Source organism: Pinus tabuliformis, chromosome J (assembly GCF_031772625.1).
Source record: "Pinus tabuliformis cultivar Carrire ecotype Pingquan chromosome J, CPIR1, whole genome shotgun sequence".
NCBI lineage: Eukaryota > Viridiplantae > Streptophyta > Pinopsida > Pinales > Pinaceae > Pinus > Pinus tabuliformis.
Window position 1 is genome coordinate 158156944 of NC_142295.1, and position 18972 is coordinate 158175915.

General features: G+C 34.3%; 2 pseudogenes; both read left to right on the forward strand.

The window, feature by feature from the left end:
• The first annotated feature begins 5450 nt into the window (after positions 1 to 5450).
• LOC149226130 (ABC transporter G family member 36-like) lies at positions 5451 to 12683 on the forward strand (annotated as a pseudogene).
• Positions 12684 to 13343: 660 nt separating this feature from the next.
• On the forward strand, positions 13344 to 16136 carry LOC149226131 (ABC transporter G family member 36-like; annotated as a pseudogene).
• The last annotated feature ends 2836 nt before the right edge of the window (positions 16137 to 18972 follow it).

Genomic DNA, 18972 nt, shown 5'->3' on the forward strand with positions numbered 1-18972 from the left:
TGCCACTTGGCACCTCCTTGTTCGCTGAAGACTTGCTACATCATCCCAATCCTTCCATGTAGGCAAGTCGAACTTGAACTTTGACTTGCTCTAACATCTGCATACGAACTTGGATTTGAGTGTCATTTTCATCCTTGAATTCAAAATGATTTTTTATCATAATTCTGAGCACCTGATCACCCTTCCATTTTCCAGCAATGTGAAGTCACTCCCCTACTGTGCCCTCATCCTTCTTCCAATATAACCCAATAATCTTCCCATCCATTATTATTTTTTTGGATTATTGCTCACTAGTCAAATATTAAATAATTTTCACATAGGTTGTGATTTTAGAAGTGATTATGATGGACCACACAGGAAATAATGAGGGAGAAGTCATAACTATATGAGATCATCAATGCTTCCATATATTCCAACTCACACAAAATTCTAGGCTTCAAACAGGAAATAGAAATATGTCCATATTATTCATGATCTACTTTGCATTTTTAAGGTTGTATTAAGAGAATTAGGTGAAAATTTATTCCTTGTATAAATAATACTTTGATTTCCTTCATAATCTAGTTGCTCGTATGCATTGATATCCTATTGTTATAGTAATCAGGAAATTTTGTTATATTTCATCTTGTTTATAAAATAAACAATGAAGCAAACATTTTATTAGATTAAACAGTTGTTCACTAATAACTTGGATCATAGATGGAATGGGAATCATCTCTTCATGGGAATAGATCATAGATTTTATGAGAATCAACACATTTAAATCTCACATAAATTTAATGCCATGTTTTCAGATTCTTCATATACCTTAATCAGATTCTTCATAGAAGGGAGGAGCTTAATTTAGCCAAATCTTGGAAGAGTCTGAGAATAACAAGATGAAATTTATTTTGAGAGAGAAAAAATTCTATAAATTAATGCAAAGACCACAAGTTATATGATCTATTAAAAAGTAGATGTAATTATAGTTTAATATTAAAAAAATAAAGATTAAAGATATTGTTCAATAACATTGTTGGAAGTGAATAGATCTTCCATAGTCCAATATAGATTTTTCACAAAATAAAACAACATATTTTCCCATAAATGTTGTAAAGATATAATTTTTTTTAAAATAATCAATAATTAAATAATATTAAAATAGATATAATTTAAATTAAATTACAATTTTCAAAATATTAATATTTACAAATAAAGTTTTAGGTAACTTGTAAAATTGAAAACCAAGAATTATAAAATAATTAATAAAGAATTTACTACACTGAATATTGTAATATTTTATCCCTTCAATTTATCTTTACACCTTTAGGGGCAATTTCCTTTAAATTATGATTATACTAAAATCATATATTTAGAGAAACCTTTTCCCCAAGATGCTGTACTTGTACCAGTCACTACTATAGACTCACCACTGGTCAACTTCATTGAAATGTTTACAGCCATGTGATTCTACAATTTAAAATTTAGGATTTTCTTAATTTTTAATAATCAATTTTAGGATGTCCACTAAATTTTAAATCAATCGCGATCTTTTATATTGTTAGTTTTCTAACAACGCTATATAATGAATATTAGACATCTTTGGTTAAAAAATCATATTGTAGAAATTATGTCAATACGTTTCAAACCATCTAGTGTGGTTCATAATCAAGACAAGATGGAGAATTAAATCTAGGAACCATATTAAATAGAGATAGCATCAAGAAGAGTTAATCAATTCTAACGGTTTGATTGTAACGACTAATTTGAATAAAATAAAATATTATTAAAAATGGGGGAATATATTTGAAGATTCATTTTAAAAAGAGGATTAAAAATCAAAAAAATATAATTAGGGTCAAATTTAAACAAAGGAATAAGCGAAGGTCAACAAAAATAAATGATAAACAAAATAATAACAGCGTCAAAATTCAAAGATTCATAATTTTTTTGTAAGTCGATGTTCTACTCATATAGGAAAAAGGAATACATTCGATGGTTTAGAAAATAGGCTGTCTCACCCTATCGGGTTTGTTGCCCAAAATTTGTACCAGATGACAAAAATACAAAAGGGAAACTAGGTACATTGTCCATAAACTGTAGGGCACATGCACCAAGATAAAGATAAAACATAAAAAACGTAAGAGAGCATACTAGTCATTCAACCTGATGGAGGCAGGGTTGTCTTGGGACGGAGACGGAGGTCACACTGAATGTGCCCTTCAAAGTGTGCCAACCAAGTCTCTAGATTTTCTACTTTCTCGATTAGTTGATTTTGGCCTCGCCAAACCACCACTAGTCTCTCCCAGACACGGCACTGAAAATAGTTCATTTGTTCCAACATTACCATCTACTCTGCATGCTCCATACGACAGACTCTCTCAGCTGTGGCCACTCTTTCCATCAGGCTATTTATAAGTACTTGATAGTTCTCCAAGAAGCAATGTTGGATACCCTACCCTTCATTTGCTTATGCTTGACTAGACCCATAATTCCCCTTGCCACCCTGGTTCCTCCACCCCGATGACTCAACTTCTAATCCCGCATACCACCACCCCTACTGGCACCTTGTTTACCTCCTCCATGACCTCCATGTCCTCCCACACTAGCCATCTGCGTGATCCAATGGTCTTTCCACCTCGGCGGGGAGTCCCAATGGTAATTTCTGAGTCTGTCACACCTATAGGGCCAAGGGTTGCAGGGAGGGGGAACACCCATACCACGCAGGGGGTTTCATAATTCACAAATATGGAGATCTATCATGTTTAAAATCCATAGGTGAGACCCCCCACCATAGAAACCAAACACCACCATTAGAGGAACCAAATGCCACCACCCACCACACGAGAGAAACAAAATACCACTACCTAGAAAAGACCACCACCACATGAGAAACCAAATATCACCACCCACCACACCAGCACAAACAATTGAAATAAAGATGAAGACAAAGTATACGGTGCCTAAGCGCAACTTCCCCTAGGGTGGTGAACAACTTCGAAATTCGCCTCGCAGAGATCACCCAACAATCTGCCAAAAACCATCAGGCCCACCCTGGAGGTCACAAAATTGGAAATTGAAACTAGTTTTCTGCCACCACCCATGGATTTTCCTATAATACTGGATCCAGCTTCCACTTCTAGCTCGAGAAAACATGCTTAACATAAGCCAAGAGGAAATGGAATGGAAGAGGTCTCAAACAACCGAATTCCCATATTTATGCATGCAGACAATAACAAAGAGGATTTTTAGCAGGGTCCAGCTTGACACGCTGCTCCAACAAATGTCGAGGAAGGGTACACAGCCCACTCCTACCAAATAACCTCTTGTGACGGTTTTGTTTTCTCCCTAGAGTCCACCACATGGTCCAGCACCACACCAGAGCGCGAATTCAAATGTCGGGCTCCCTCATCTTCCCACGCCTTAATTGTTCACCACTCCCAAAATCCAACACCTTATCCTATTCTCCTTATAGAAGCAGGTCTTTCTCCTATTGAGAGCCTGGCTATGCTCAGGTTTCTGGTGTACAAGCACAAGCTCAATAACATAGACAATCATAGACTTCCTAAGCTAGCTTTAAATTCCAGCCAAAACCACCTAAGACTTAACCGAGGGTGGCATAAGGACACAAGAGCCTGGTTAAACTATTGGGAGATCAATGAGAATGATGCTATGCAAAACATAAATAACATTAAAGATATTGTTACTTCCAAGTTCAAAGAAAAATTGTGGTGTGAGAAAGATTTAGCGTCTAAAAGAAAATTAAGTTATTATAAGAGGGTCATCAACCCCACCCTTGAAGATCAAAGTATCTCTCTATTTTAACTAGCTCAAAGAAGAAAATTAATATAGCAAAGATTAGAATGAATTCTCATGAGCTCCATAGTAAAACTGGCCGTTGGGTAGTCCCTAAAACGCCATGGATAGAAAGGATCTGCCATATTTGTGAGAATAGGAGCATCGAGGATGAAAACCACTTCCTCTTAGAGTGCCCTGCATACAACCACATTAGATCTCAATTTCACAACCTTTGTCACAATACTGACCTTCCTAGCCTTTTACAATGCCAAAACTATAGTGAACTCGGGAGGCTTCTCTCCAAGCTTTTTGAGCATAGGAATAAAATCTTAAATCAAAATAAATAATTTGTCTTTTTAGGTCCGATAGATCATTATTTGGTCTCAGTGGACGTTAACCATCATCATCATCATCATCATCATCATAATAATCACACTGGTTGCCAGCCTTTTGATATTACTCCTCCCATTACATGCTCTTTGGTGAAGGGACTGGAAGGATCATCCCTCACCCCCACTCCACTTGTATTCACACATGAGGCTTATCCTCCATGTGTTGCAAGGACCTCACCCCCATCAGGGAAAAAATCAAAGATTCATATTAAATTAAATAAATAAATTCGTAATTATTCCTATTACTGTTATTATCATTGACAAAGAAATAAAATATTGAAAGGAACAAGTCAAGGTATTTAAAAAGGTGAAAGAGAAGAAATAAATAGTTAATATATTAAAAGATTGTTCTTTATTTATTTATTGAGTGAAAGAAATTTAAGAAAAATAAAATTAATGCAAACGATAATAATGATAATAAAATAAAAAATAAATAAAAGGATTAATAAATAATTAAAGCATAATAATTAATCGTGAATCGAAATAAAAATCAAAGAAGCTAGAAATCACATGGCCAGAAAAAGGAAAACAATGATAAAAAACACAAGAAGGGGGAAATTTTTGAGGAAAAAAAGGAAAAAATTAACCAAATAAATAAAACCTAATATGAAATGGTAGGGATCCAATAATTGCTAATTTTCCATCCATCATCTCTATTTATATTGTTAGATCTCCTTTCGATCTCTAACGCTTCCCTAAACTTTTGGTGATGGAACTGATCAATCCTTGCAATAACCGTGCCTCTTCAATGCATATGTGGTGTTTCGTCTTTTCTGCATGTTCTGCTAATGCTGAGGAATGGGTCCTCCCATGCCTGATATTGGTTGCATGCTCTTGAATCCTTTGATTTATTGAGCGGTTAGTTTCACCAATGTAGGGAGTCCCACATGAACATGGGATAACATAAACACCCTTCATGTTCTTAAGATCCATGGGGTCTTTTAGTGATCTTAAGGAGATAGGAATGGTGTTTAGGGGCCTAAAGGTCGAGGGAATCTTATGTTTCCTTATGATCTTTGCAATATTGTTAGTGGTACCTTAGATAAATGGAAGATGCACCCCTGTACTCTGGTATTTACGTTCATTTTTAACCTTAGAACCTTTGTCACCTTTAAGGAAAGCATTGAGACATTGGTTCCTACTATATCCATTATTTATGAAGACATTAAGGAGATGGTTCTTTTAATTATTAAGGTGGTTCTCATCAGAAAATATTAACGCACAAGTATCTAAAGTGCTTAGAACAACCTGCTTTTGAGCAGTGAAATGATGGGACTTAGCATGACGGTACTGCTCTGTGTGGGTTTTATTCCAAAAACTTAGTGGGAGAAAGAACCATCAAACTTATGTGAAATAAGGACATCAAGAAAATTAAATCTCCCATTAATGTCACATTTCATAGTAAAATTAATGGAGCTAGATTGATTATTAAGATGCTAGAAAAGGAGATCTAATTTTTCCCGACCATGGAGCCATATGATGCATGTGTCATCCACAAACCTCTTCCGTAGATTTGGTTTGAATTTTGTCAAGACCAAGGCTTTAGATTCGAACTCCTCCATGAAAAAATTAGCTACAATAGGGGAAAGGGGGGATCCCATTGCAACACCATAAGTGTTTTCATAGAATTCACCTTCAAAGCTGAAGAGAGTAGAATTCACTTTCTTCGGCTTTGAAGGTGAATTATATGAGCAAACTTGTGGTGTTGCAATGGGTTCCCCCCTATCATCTATTGTATCTAATCTATTAATCGAGGAATTCAAATATAAAGCTCTAGCCTCGGCTCAGTTCAAACCAAAGCTATGGAAGAGGTTTCTGGGTGACACATCCATCATATGGCCCCATGGTTAGAAAAAATTGGATCTCTTTCTCTTGCATCTTAATAATTTATCTAGCTCCATTAAGTTACTATGGAATGTGAAATTAATGGGATCCTTCCTTTCCCTGTTGTCTTTATTTCAATGAAGGTTGATGGTTCTTTCTCCCTCCAAGTTTTTTGGAAGAAAACACACACGAAGAAACACATTCATGCTAAGTCCCATCATTTCCCTGTTCAAAATTTGGGTGTTCTAAATACTTTAGTTACTCGTGCTTTAAGAGTTTATGATGAGAACCACCTTAATGATGAAAATACCCATCTCCTTAATGTTTTCAAAAATAATGGATATAGTAGGCACCAATGTCATAATGCTTTCCTTAATGCTTACATAGGTCCTAAGGTTAAAAATGAGCCTAAAGATCGAACTACAAGGGTTCATCTTCCATTTATCCAAGGGACCACCCATAAGATTGCAAAGATCCTAACGAAACATAAGGTTCCCTCGACACTTATACCCCTAAACACCATTTGTAGCTCCTAAAGATTAGTAAAAGACCCTGTGGGCCCTACAAACATGAAAGGTGTTTATGTTATCCCATGTTTATGTGGGACTCCCTACATTGGTGAAACTGGCCGCTCAATAAATCAAAGGATTCAAGAGAATGCAAACAACATTAGGCATGGGATGAACCACTCCTCAACATTAGCAGAACATGTATAAAAGATGAAACCACATATTTGTTGAAGAGGCTCAGGTGATTACAAGGACTGACCATTTCCGTCACTGAAAGTTTAGGGAAGTGTTACAGATCGAAAGGGGAGCTATCAATCTAAATAGAAATGATGGATGCAAAATTAGCAGTTGTTGGATCCATGCCATTTCATCTTAAGTTTTATTTATCTGGTTAATTTTTCCTTTATTTCCTTGAAATTTTCCATTTTCCAACAATATGATTTCTAGCTTATTTGATTTTTATTTCAATCCACGATTAATTATTATTTTTTCATTATCTAGTCCTTTTATTTATTTTTTATTTTATTATCATTATCATTGTTTTCATTAATTTTATTTTCCTTAAAATTATTTCATTCAATAAATAAATAAATCAACAATCTTTTAGTATATTTATTATTGATTTACTCTCTTTCACCTTTTTAAATATCTTGACCCAATAATTGTAATAAGAATAATTATGAAATAAATTAATTATTTAATTAATTTAATATGAATCTTTGAATTTTGACCCCGATATTATTTTATTTATCATTTATTTTTGTTGACCTTACCTTATCCCTTTAGTTAAATTTGACCAAAATTATTTTTATGAGATTTTTAATCCTGTTTTTAAATTGAATATTTAAATCTATTCCCTTTTTTAATAATATTTTATTTTATTCAAACTAGTGGTTACAATCTAACCATTAGAATTAATTACCCCTTCTTGATATTATCTCTATTTAATTTTGTGCCTAGATCTAATTCTCCATATTGTCTTGATAATAAACCAAACTGGAAAGTTCAAAATACGTCTACATAATTTTTACAATTTGAATTTTTACCGAAAATGTCCCATATTCAAAATATAAATTACAAACCTCGGAATTTGAAAACAAAATATAATTTTTAATTAAATTTTTATTATAAAATTTTATTTTAAAAAATATTTTAATATATATTAAACAAATCACATGTAAACTTTATCATATAAAAAATCATATTAAAAAAATAAATTATATTATTAAAATAAATCATATTATTATTATTTTTTACATTTGGTATTTTAACCTATTCTTATCCTACAAATATGGCTTTGGTTCCACTGCACAAGAATGGTAGTAAGTCATTAAACTCCATTTTTTTTCCATGCAGGCATGACCTAAAATCACAAGATCCAATCACTTTTCATAATAGTAGGCGCAGTGTCACATACCCCGGTAACCTCGCATGTAAAAGTAGGGAGTTAGAATTTTTCTTATACAATTACCACAAGTAATTAATCAATTCACAACTCCACAAATCATCACTAACCATTAGATATACTATTCATTAGTACATCAAGCAAATTGCCATCAAAGACAGTAAGTTTCATAAACATGGCGTAGCTTTAACCATCACTGTAATAACACAAATTGTCTTATGAATCCATGCATCCATTTCTTGATATCCTTAAACATTTTAGATAATCATGTATTAAGACATTATGGTGGTCACATCAAATAAAGAACCATCATCATAAAGGACCCGTCATTATCAACGGACACATAAAGCAATCACATCAATCACACCATTGAACACGGATATACCCTGGAAACCCCGTAGGGTGAAAACCAGCAAACGTTTAATCTTATTATTAAACGCTCGTGAGGGTTTTCACCCCTCACTCAATGGCTCATAAGGGATTTCATCCCTTAACCATTGTTATTAAAATCATTACAATGAAATCATCATTAAGCTGTCACATAACTAGCTATAAGCTAATACAGTTTTCATGTAATCTTTTATTTACATACCGCCACATGCAACATTCCTTGTGGCATAATTGTTCTAGCAATGGACAATACTGCAGCTTGAACTCATCTGCATGGACGAATAATCCTTTTCCTGCCATAATGTTAAACATCACTTTACTTGGCACCATCTGCCATCATTTCCTGTCAATGCAGTCATCAACAATCTTGGCAACAAGATTAGTTACAATATTATTCAATCAATAGTCAACATATAAAGAGATCTTTTAATATCTACGCATGTGCATGAGCAAGCATAACATACTAGCTAACTAGTACCTCTATTCAAGTAAATTCTTGTTCTATTTTTCACAATGCTTATTCACACTGGTACATATCTTTCTCTAAGAGATCTAATCATTAGTTTTGCAAGTCCATATTTCCTTTTTAAAACATATAACACATTGCTTATGTTTTCATACCAGGTAATAACTATTGTACTGCTCCCTTGCACATGTATTCCTTTCACAAAGTTATTTTTCAACAGTTTATCATAGTTTTGCTAACATGTAGATAACATGCATAGAACACATACCTGAAGTATGCACTCTGTAACGAGATTTCCCATACATAAAACTGAAATACACTTTCTAAGCTTCACATCTAATCCCTCGAATGTAGAACTGAAATACACTTTCTAAGCTTCACATCTAATCCCCTTGCGGCCACGCTTCTCGTTCCGTTTTCCATACCGAGAATCAGTTCCGGATACTAAGAACCAGTTCCGAAACTACCTATTAACTCTTCATAACTGATTTGTAAGTTTCTTTTATTTATTTACCATGAGTTATTATGGACCTTCGGTTTACAACCGACCCGTAAATATCTCATATGGTTTATTATGACGCGGTAGGGATGTTACACACAGGAACCCAGCACCAAATGCACATGCCCAATTCATATATCAAAACCATTGGGTTCAAGATTTAATCCACCTTTACAACAGAAGATGGGTGTGTCTTTGTAAATGATATGCATATAATGTGTGGCCCCACTAATATTCAGCCCTAGACACTTAAAACCCAAGGCTGACAAGACCATGCCTCGTGACCGATGGAAGTAATCTTGAACATTGTCCATAGTACCCAAGCGCAGATGACCTTCTTTATAATCTTCATAGAAGAAACCTTGGCGACATAGATTCTTCTCATGCATGAAGAATTCTGAGATTTCGAACTTTTCCTTTGTGTACATCTCATAAAAATTTTGAGAAAAGATTTCTGAAATTTATATTGTGTATTTTTTTATGATCCAAAATTTTATCATAATTTAGTTGTCAAGTTAATAATGAAGATAATTATCTGTTGTTTTTATCCTTATTCAAGGTAAATCATACACTCTCCAATAATTTATTGGTAATCTGTAAAAGCAGGTTTTCACTTATGCAAAATGCCTTTGAGTCTTAACTTATGCAAAATGTTTCTGAGTCTTAACCTATTTCCTTACATATTAGAAAAACAAACTCTTAACCAAATATAGACAGTTTTAGGGCATACTCCAGACCCATACATTAAATATATTACTTTTGTAAGTAAGTCCAATAAAATTAAAAATTGATTATGTAAGTTATGTTTTATTGGGTAAGAAATTCAAATAGAATTCGCTTTTAGCTTAAATCAATGGTGAGTTACTTCATTCAATGGTTAATTACGGCATTAACTTTACACGATCATGTCGCTCACATCATTTTTTTTTCATATATACATTTAATAGATCCTCCTAATATCTTGACACTCACTTTCTCATATGTGAATTTGATTTCTTCTCTATTACCAATATATTACATAGTGTCAAAAACACGTCCCTTTATTTACCTTTCAATTTGCATGTATTGAATTATAATAAAATTTTGAATTTAAATAACATAATCAAATGTTTATGAAGAAAATAATCCTTGTGACAACCTAAAGAAAACCATAATATTAAATTGAATTTGATTATATTAAATTTTTAAAATTAGATTTTGTATTAATATTAAGTTCTTTATATTTCCATACTCAGCGAGAATGATTTAAATTTACCTCCATGAAAAATAGTGAGTTAAGACTTAGGAGAAACTAAGTGCAATAAAATTAGCATTTACATCAAATGCCCTAAGGCATAAATTGAGGACCAATGGCGACATAGAAATAAGAAAATCTAAATAATATGGAGAAATGTAACAATCAACATGTGTCCCACGTCGCACCTCTTTTAATAAAAGCTCTGTCACGATGGTGCACATGCAAGCCTATACAACATGTACCAAATTTCAGTTCAGGATTGCATTGACAACTAAGAGCCACTTGGAAAAATTCTTTGTTTCTATTCGAATTAAAAATGTTTTCATGATGTACACCCAATTTGGATACCAATTGTCCAGAAGAGCATGTTTCGTTGTATTTTCCTTCATTTCCGGTATAACTAGAATCACCCCTGGAATTCACATGGAAAAGGAATTCAGTCTCTATCAACGCCATTAAATGCAATACACATATTAGAAATATGTGCACATTCTCTATCATCTCATGTTGGCAAAGGCGATAAAAATGATTTCAATTATTGAGAAGTAAATCACTCATCTAATCCAATCTAGCGCAAAATTAACGCCCATGGCATCCATCAACATCATGGATTGGTTAAATTTGTAGGTATGGATCCTCCCATATTTTGCTATTTCATGACCCTTCATAGTTTAAAAAATTGATAGCTTCTGCAAGTTGTAATCTTAGCAGCCAATCAAATTTGAAATGAATTAATACAATCAAACAGAATATGCAACTCACATTCTGTCCAAATATGATTTGCAGGCTCTGGATTCATAACCCAAAGAAATTTGTAGGTCCAAAGGAGGCTCTTTCAAAATGCTTTGATTGACTTTGTAAGAGTGTTGATATTCATTTGTTATTGTATTAAAAATGGTTGATTCAAACATGTTAATCCTCACTTTGGGTGTCATCATGTCTCTTACATATGAAAATGACAACTTATCCCGAGGATTGAAGATTTCTAATTCATTAAATAACAGGCAAAAAAATAGCTTCATTGGAAGGGTGTGATTTCTCAATATCAGTGCAGTATCAAGCACATCTGTAATGCCAGCAGCAACACAAAAAATCAAAAAATCAGTGAAAGAGAGAACCAACCTCAAAACAAACCTTAGATGTTATCACAGTAAAACTTGACAATAATTGAGAAAAGTTGAGCTCTCATACCACTGTTGTAGGGAAGGGAGACAAAAATTGGCAACATAAACCATTACACAATAAGAGTAGACAAGCAAAATTGTTGTCTAGAATTATTTCACTTTGCAGATTATAGTTGGAGCCTTTATTCCACCAATTGTATTCTTGAAGACTGAAATGCATCATAAGTCCCGAAACGATGCAAATATATACCTTGGAGCACTTATTTTCAGCCTCCTTTCCAACATGTTCAATGGATTTGTAGAATTGGCAATGACAATTGTCAGGCTTCCCGTGTTCTTCGAGAAACGAGATTTACTGTTCTATCTTGCATGTGCCTTCACTTTTCCTACATTTCTACTCAGAATTCCAATGTTAGTGGTGGAGGCTGGAGTTTGGGTGCTGATAACCTATTATACCATTGGGTTTTCCCGTGAAGCTAGCAGGTATTATCTACAAATCAATCATTTATCAAAACTGTCTCCTTTAGTTATGGAAGCTTAATAGTTTCATTGCATTTGCTCCTTTTAAAAGACATGCATCTTTCTACCTTAGCAGGTTCTTTTGACAATTTCTTGTTATCTTCCTACTTCATTAGATGGCATCGTCCCTGTTCCGTCTTATGGCAAGACTTTTCAGAACAATGATCTTAGCTAACACTAAAGGCTTTATATCTCTTCTACTTATATTCATGCTTAGCGGATTTATTCTCCCTAGAGGTTAGCATTTTTATTTATTTCAAATTCAGAGGCATTTAATCTCTGAAATAAATATTTAAGACTAAAATCTAGAAAATCTTGTTAAACAAGACAAGCTTTACTTGTCACTATAACCATATGCTAGGCTTCTAGTTTTAAACAGTGAAGTGTAAGTTTACAGTAATATTGACAATTGGTTTCTATGTCAGAGAACATCCTCAAATGGTGGATATGGGTCTGTTGGTGTTTCCCTTTGATGTATGCAGAAAATGCAATTTCAGTGAATGAGATGCTTGCTCCTAGATGGATGATAGTAAGGCTTTAACCTTTTAATGCTTTAAGAATTCCATGAAAGATTGTGGAAAATATGGAAATAATCTAACTTGAGATTCCTGAAGAAGATTTTTAACTATAAAGAGTATTTCAAATCCTTTCATGAAAGTAACTAGTGTCATGGAACCATGTTGGCCTCTCAGAGTGTAGATAATACCACAAATTTGGGTGTTTCTTCCTTGAAGAGTCATAACATATTTCCACAAGCATATTGTTATTCACTAGCAGTTGTTCCTCTATTGGGATTTTCAGTCTTCTTCAATTTTATTTTTAATTTGGCAAAACATGAGTTGCTTCTCTAGAGAAATAGATGGTGTTCTCTCTGTGTTCATCCTTTTTTAACCAAATTCTTTCATATATGAAATAATGCAAAATTTGTTTGTGCATAGCTCTTAGGAAACCTCAAGTTTTCATATCTGAAAAAGAACTTGGAAAAGTGCAAGCCCAAGAGATGGTACCAAGCAAGGACATAATAGAAAGTCATCGAGATCAAGGAGAGGATCTTCTGCAAATGACAATAATGCCTGTAAGACAACTATTAACCTAGTCTGGTTTAGAGTTTCATGAACAGATTAAGGGGAATAGATGGAGCATGAACTCCATGATTTTGAGTTATATAACAAATTCTTCATTGCTTCGTTATGCAGATGATATGCAGATCAGAGGAATGAGCAACCAATCAACTAATCTAGAAGGCAATGATCAGTTGGGTTTGGAGGCTGCAACAGGAGTTCTTTCGAAGCGAGGAATGATTCTTCCATTCAAAGCACTAGCCATGTCTTTTGAAGATGTCAATTACTTTGTTGATATGCCCCCTGTATGAATTTGAGCCCTGAGACTGGTCTATTATGTGATTCATCTATTGCCAATTTTTGTGGCTTCTCTTACCTGAAAAGTTTGGCTGAAAAATTCTGATTTTGTCTGCAGGAAATGAAAGATCAAGGAGTGACTGAGGATAGGCTTCAATTTCTCCAGGATGTTACAGGGGCATTCAGACTTGGTGTTCTTACAACATTGATGGGTGTTAGTGGTGCTAGGAAGACAACTCTCATGGATGTCTTAGCTGGAAGAAATACTAGAGGATACATTGAGGGTGATATCCAAATCTTTGGATTTCCCAAAAAGCAAGAAACATTTGCATAGATTTCTAGTTATTGTCAACAGAATGATATACATTCTCCACAGATTATTGTTAGATAATACTTGCTATATTCAACATTTCTCTGTCTTCCAAAGGATGTTGACAAAGAAACCAAAATTGTAAGTCTACAACTATGATTTTGTCTTGTCTAATAGTGTTTTGTTTTGACATTATGAAAAATTGTCATATTATTGATTTGCAATAAATTCCTATTTGTACGCCTTTGTTGATGAGGTCATCAAACTTGCAGAATTAGATAATTTAAGGGATGCACTGGTAGGCTTGCTAGGTATATCTAGATTGTCAACTGAACAAAGGAAAAGGTTAACAATGCCGGTGGAGCCTGTTGCAAATCCTTCTATAATTTTCATGGATGAGCCCACCTCTGGTTTAGATGCTACAACAGCTGCAATTGTGATGCAAACTGTGCATAATATAGTAGACACTGGAAGGATTTTTGTGTGTACCATTCATCAACCTAGCATTGACATATTTGAAGCTTTTGATGAGGTAAAACAATGTTTATGTGCTTAAATAACTTATAACATTTGTTTAAAAGTTCAGTATTTATTTCTGAATTGCAATGATGGGTTTAGTTGTTGTTGATGAAAAGAGGATGGAAAGTCATTTTCTTTGGGCCACTAGGCCGGAATTCTCACAAGGTTGTTGAATAAATTGAGGTAACAACTTGGGAGATTGTTGTAGTCATTAGTAAAGGAATGCTTTTGCATAGAGAACTACTTCTATACAGCTCAAATGTGAGTTGATATTCTTATTTTCATCTTGAAAAACTGCAGGCTAATCCAAGGGTACCAAAGATAAAAGATAAACACAACCCAACCACATGGATTTTGGAAGTTAGCTCTCTTACTACCGAACATGGTTTGGGGATAGACTTTTTAGAGAATTACAAGAAATATTCCCTCTATAAGTAAGAATTATAGCTATTAATATACCCCCCAGATTCTCTATGCATATGATACCTAGCATTACAAGAAGTCTGTAGGACACAAGGTTATCAGCTTCTTACTCAATTTCTAACATTTTCTCCTCTTTTTGGAAATAAAGGTGGAACAAAGCATTGGTAACAGAGTTGAAGTCTCCGTCTCTAGAAGCAACAGATCTTTACTTTGCAACCCAGTATTCACAAGCATTCTTTGGACAGTTCAATTGCTATTTGTGGAAGCAATGGTGGACTTACTGGTGAAGCCTCGACTATAATGATGTTAGATACTCCTTTACACTTGTCTATGCTTTTCTCCTTGGAACAATCTTTTGGAAGGTCAGCAAAAAACAATATGTACTTGAGATTTAACTCCGCAAGATAGATTACTGGCCAAAGTATCAACTTGTTTGGATTGAAAAAGCACAAAAATGTTTACTGCTCTTATATTGTATGTTATACTCTTGCTCTTCTCAGAAACTAATAAATATCTTTGACTGCATATCAGGGACGACAACAATGATATTTTTTTCATGGCGGGGACCTTGTATGGAATAGTTTTATTCTTGGGAATTGACAACTATTAAACTGTGCAACCTGTCGTTGCAGTAGAGAGAACTATGTTCTACAGGGAAAAGGCTACACGAATGTACTCTGTATTTCCTTATGCTTTGGGTTAGGTTATTCATATTTAAGTGTTTCATTTTATTCTCTATCATACTGTCCATATTCAAACTCTTTATGTTTTGAAGAAAGCCGATAAAGCACAATATGAGCCTCTGGCATTTCCAATTCAAGAGCAAGCCTTGGGATCAATGTGCCAAAATCTCTCCACTAGCTTGTATTAGGATGGCATGGTGCTTCTACATTCTAGGGTACCCTTTAGATTTTGGTATGAGCCAATTTTGGGTTTGGAGTTGTCCATTGTGTTAGCATCGTCAAGCTGCATTCTGGAAACTATTCAATTCTCCTATTCCTATGAATTTGACAAATTTTTGCAGTAATATAATCAGATTTGATTCCTATTTACATATGTAATCTTTGATTAAAAAATAAATAAAAGGTGGTGATCGAGCTTCCATACATACTTTGCTAGACAGTTATGTACACTCTTATTGTCTAGAGTATGGTCCATTTCGACTAGACAACTAAGAAGTTGTGTGGTATTCTAATTGAACTACTTCACATTTCTCTATTTCACCTATTATGGGATGATGACAGTCTCCGTAAAACAAAACCAACAAGTGGCTTCAATAGTAGCTACAACTTTCTACTCTGTTTTCAATCTGTTTTCAGGATTCTTCATTCCTAAACCAGTATGCAACCTGTTTCTTTCAAATAAACCTTATTATCCCATATAACTAGACAACAACATCACATATATCTATTTTCATTTTGAGCAAGTGAAGCTAATAGAACAAATTATTATCACTGGTTCAATCTAGTAGATTATAGGCCATAGACCTCACTTATTTACACTTGAATCCATTTACCTTTGAAAAAAAGAGAGCAAAGAAACCTCACCTTCAAGATGGGTTTTCTCCTATAGGGTTTCCCAAGTTATATCTTATGTTAATTTATGGTTTGTGAATTTTTATTCCATATTTCTTTGTTTTTGAATAATTATAATTTATACACATATACAATAAACGATATTTAAAAATCCTAAAATTTAAGGAGAAATTTTAGTTGATCTATTGTGACGAATCGTGAAGTGGAATATCATGAAATTTTATAGATCATATTGTTATTAGAGTAGGTTTCTTTAGTTATGTTGTGGATATTTACAAGGGATTGAGATCACTAAGCATTTTGTTATAAAATCCCATTCATTGTTGACGAATCTATCAATAACACATATGATCCTATAGATGGTATTGGTGCAACATACTCAGATCTCAACAACCTCCATGTTTCTCTAGGACAACCTCCTCCTTGATGTCAATATAATGGGCATAGTCATAATAGAATAAACAAAACTTCAGAAACTCATTACAACCATAATTGGAATAATCAGTGTCATTCCACTGGTGCCCGTTACAAGCCATTGAATGTTGGTACAACTGCAAATAGTAATCCAACAAAATTTTGATCAAGCAAAGTTACAAATTCTTCATTGAGCCTTCTCTCCTTAATCTTTGTAAGAAAAATCAAAGAAGTGAACATGTTTAATAAGTCTATCTGGTAGACTGTTTAGATAAAAATAAAATGAATAGGTTTAAGAAGTCTATCTATTAATTATAGGAAAAGTGTTTAAAATAAGTCAGATCAATGGACAACCAATTATAGGAAAAACATTCAAAACAAATAAAATGGAAAATCTCTTTAAAGAATTTAAAATAAATAGAATGGAAAATTAATTAGAAGAAAAACATTCAAAATAGATAAAATTAATAAGGAAATCATTCTAATATAAGAAAAACAGTTTTAAATAAAAATGATTTTAAAATCAAATAAAAAAATGCAAAATATTTTATAATTTTAGAAAAAAATTAAGATAAAAATGATCTGGAAAAGCATTTTACAATCAATTATAAAAGAAATTAAATGATTTGATTATAATAAAGAAATAACTTGAAATAAACTTGAAAAGAATTTTAAAATAAGGAAAATTATTCACTAAAAAAATATAACAAGTTGAAAGTAATAAGTTTTTAATAAATTAATAAATTTGGCAGGCCTCAATTTCATCCAACGTTTCACAGGTGTGACGTTGGCTTTGACGGATGGAGGCAAGACAATCAAGGATTTCTCCTTGGATGAACTGATTTTCGCTTGTGTAGGTAACCAAATCGTTGTGATCCTCGTATTGTTTCTCTCGCAACAGATCCAATATATCAGCCAAAACCCACAACTGATAATTGATTGTGTCTAGTGAGGGCAGCTACACCACTCTTCCTAGAGATTACGAGGTTGTGACCTTTTCCTCCTCTTCAATGTTGCTCCTAGATTCATCTTTCCTCACCCTTAAGATATCTTTCTCACCCTACATGCCTCTCAATCCCACTCCCTCTCAGGTTCCCCCTCTGACGATTCATTTGTGGTGCGTTAGTCAAACACCAAGGGGTAAGACACCCCCAATTTTTAGCAGAGGTACACCACCAAACATTTTCTTATAACTACTACACCGAGGCGTGGCCACCCTCCACCCACACTACCCCATAAGTGTCTGCTTTCTCTAAAATTAACTAGCTAACGAGCCTTGGCAACCGACAGAGCCACCATTGAATGCCACCACGGCTCTAAACCTCGAAGAAACTTCACCAAAGTACACTTTGCTACCACAATTAAGGTCTATTAAACTATCACCAACCCCACATAGGACTCTCTTGTCCAACGACTAATCCCACAAAGACTAATCACATAGAGGGACACCACCCATAGAGAGATCTAGGACCATACCTCCCAAACAACAACCAAAGATGAAAATTCACATAGAGAGATAGTAGCAATAGACACTTACCAAGATACCACTACCAATTAGGCAGTTACAGCCAAGACTTGAAGAGGATTCAAGCATGTCTAGATCAAAGCCAACCCACCGCATTATGTGGCTGGGTTGCGAGTAACCCCTGCTTCGAACATGCTCTGAGCCCTAGATCCCACACTACTCATCTCTTCACCACAACCACTGACTTCATGTAGTCATTCTCCTCTTCAAAAAACCAAAACTCGCGCTATCTACTAGGACCAAAGAGGATGCATAGGGAAGGAGACTATGCACACTCAGTCGTTGTGACATCATCTTCCTTCCCTCCCATACCACAATTCCTAACGTTGTGAAAACCACTAGTCTTGCAGGTTTTATAAGTTTTCCTTTCTTTTCTTATTCTTCTACGACAATGCCTCCACCTGGATCTGTTGTTTCCCAAGCCTATGCCACTTATTACCTTAATGATCTTCTTCATGTCAACTGATAACCGGTACCATCACGCTTGTTGGGTCAGTCACCCCCATCGGGGTCTTTAGATTAGTTGTGACCAAGTGTGCATGTTGGGTAGATTAGTCTGATTCATCTCGCAGGGGCCAGGGCTTAAAGCCTGAGAGAGAAGGGTCATCACTTCCCTATTTTGCTAACAATTCTGCCACTTTGTTACCAAAATTCAACGAATCAGGAATGGTGATGTAGGGAATAAAGAAGACCAAGGTTTAGATCATCTAAACTATCATATGCAAATGCCAACTTTGATTACCTTT